Source organism: Penaeus monodon, chromosome 13 (genome assembly GCF_015228065.2).
Source record: "Penaeus monodon isolate SGIC_2016 chromosome 13, NSTDA_Pmon_1, whole genome shotgun sequence".
Taxonomy (NCBI): Eukaryota; Metazoa; Arthropoda; class Malacostraca; order Decapoda; family Penaeidae; genus Penaeus; species Penaeus monodon.
In genome coordinates, this window is record NC_051398.1 from 50,284,141 (window position 1) to 50,286,640 (window position 2,500).

A 2,500-nucleotide genomic window follows, 5' to 3' on the forward strand; every position below is an offset into this window, starting at 1 on the left:
GTCACGTATTTATTGGTTTCTATTGAGTTATCTAATGGTAACTTGTAAATAAAAAATACAGATTTATCTATATTTGATAATCATTGACAGCCTTTGCTAAAATACAGCCATGTATGTATATTTAAAATTATACGTAATTTGATTTTATATTATATGTAATGTGAGTTTGTAGTATATGTAATAAGAGTTTTAGTTATTCGTAATAGGAATTTCTATTATGTGTTATGCATTTCTGTTATATAATATGAATTTTTATTATATGTAATTAGGAATTATATTTCATATGACGTGTTGATTTTTTTTAATGAAGTAATTGTGTTGTATGTATGTGGCAAGTATGTCTAAACGGCTCCAAGATGAACTAATTTCAGCTCTATTTTTTCTCGAAAACTTGAAGCGTGACATACTATCAAAATTTCATGTTGAAGAAAGGAAACTGTTATAAGCCCTTACGTCATTAGGAATATTATAGTTTGCACAAAATTGGGTGTGATATATGTCACGCTAGGCAAATCCAATCTCATTTTTCAGGAATCGAGGAACTCGCTATTCTTACAAATAAACATGTGTATTTATATAAACGTAAACTATATGTACTTTATCTTAGTTTTATATAATTTTCGTTTATAAAGGAAAATTATATATATATATATATATATATATATATATATATATATATATATATATATATATATATATATATATATATAATATGTGTGTGTGTGCATGTATGTGTGTATATATATATATATATTCACACACACATCTATATATCTATGTCTATCTATCAAACTATCTATATATAGTGGAATATATGTATAGAGATTATCAAAATTGTATGGAGTAATCTTATTTAGTATGATAACATTTCTTCACAAGTTATCAGGACAGAAACAATAGTAATAGTCAGTAATTACTTTCGAATTACAAAAACATAAAAATATAGTGGCTGTGTAATATCCTAATGTGCAATATATATATCACACCAGACTGAAGATGATAAAATAGGAATCAACTAAGTCATATAAAAATAAGCGTATATGAGTGGTTGATGGAGTAAATAATAATATAACAATGAAAAATGAAAAATGCACATTTTGTGACAACAATGACAAGTCCAAGATCAAATTCATTTGTCATGTCATATGGGTAATATGCATGATTGTTCAGGCCCATTTAGGTTAGAGACACATGGCAAACAATACTGAGTGGAAAAGGGTGACAAATATGAAATGCTGGGTAGAAATGGGTTAATAATAAGAAAAGCTGCCCTGTATAAACCGCGTCGACGTGTGGTGAAAAGCGACGGTGGCAGCGGGCCGTGGCAGGACGCGGCCATAGCCTGGAAGGAGGTTCAGTGCCTGGAAAGTTTGTGGAACCGCTGCCTTGTGGATGATTTACGACTGCCGCGTTGATTATGGTTAAGAATTTACCTTTACCTTCGAATTTAGTTAACGTAATCATAAGTGTTTTTATCTTTGATTACGGCAGGTACTTGCATGACATCTATTCATTCGGAACACACTCCCACCTATACACACATATCTAGACAGAAAGAGATATGTATTATACACACATATAAATGTGTGTATGCATGTGTGTGTGTGGGTATCCAGGCTAAAATGAGGTTTTCAAGAATACTGTCCGTTTGTTGCAGATGTGGTACTGAGGTCAAGGCATGTGTGTAAAATGAGGTGCATTCACCTAGTCATAATTCAGGTTTTGAGCCGCGTGAACCAATGAAGTAGGCTATCGCCTTATTTCATCTCTTTATGTAATGTTAAACTATTATTGGCATTGAATTCTTTGAAAACTGGTTTTCTGAAGGATGGCATTTCGTTGCCACTGAATTTACACCAACGACAATTCTACTGTCTCTGCTGCCCAGGATTTAAACTGATTAATTAATGTAAACTATACACTGTTTACCACCATTTTCAGGCTTTTCTTATCATTGATCGACCTAAATGTACACATTCAATAAACTTCGAACATCAAAAACTAACCCGAGGCATTCAAGGACAATAGACAATTTTTAAATGAAAAAGAATATCCACGGTATGCGGTGATTCTAGTAGCGTGAAATGTTAGAGTTTTTAATGATATATGAATATACATATATATATATACATATATATATATATATATATATATATATATATATATATATATATATATATATATTGTGTGTGTGTGTGTGTGTGTGCATATATATATATATATATGTGTGTGAGTATATATATATCTATATCTATCTATCTATATATATATATATGTGTGTGTGTGTGTGTGTGTGTGTGTATTCATATATCATTAAATCTCAGAAACGTTTATTCACGCTACTGAATCACGCATACCGTGGATATTCTTTTTCATTTACAAATTGTATATTTTTTTCTGCAATGCCCTCAATCAATTTTGAAGTAACATATTTCAACCTCGTTCTCATCACTTTATATTTTGTTATCAATAGAAAATAAATATTACCATACCATTGTGG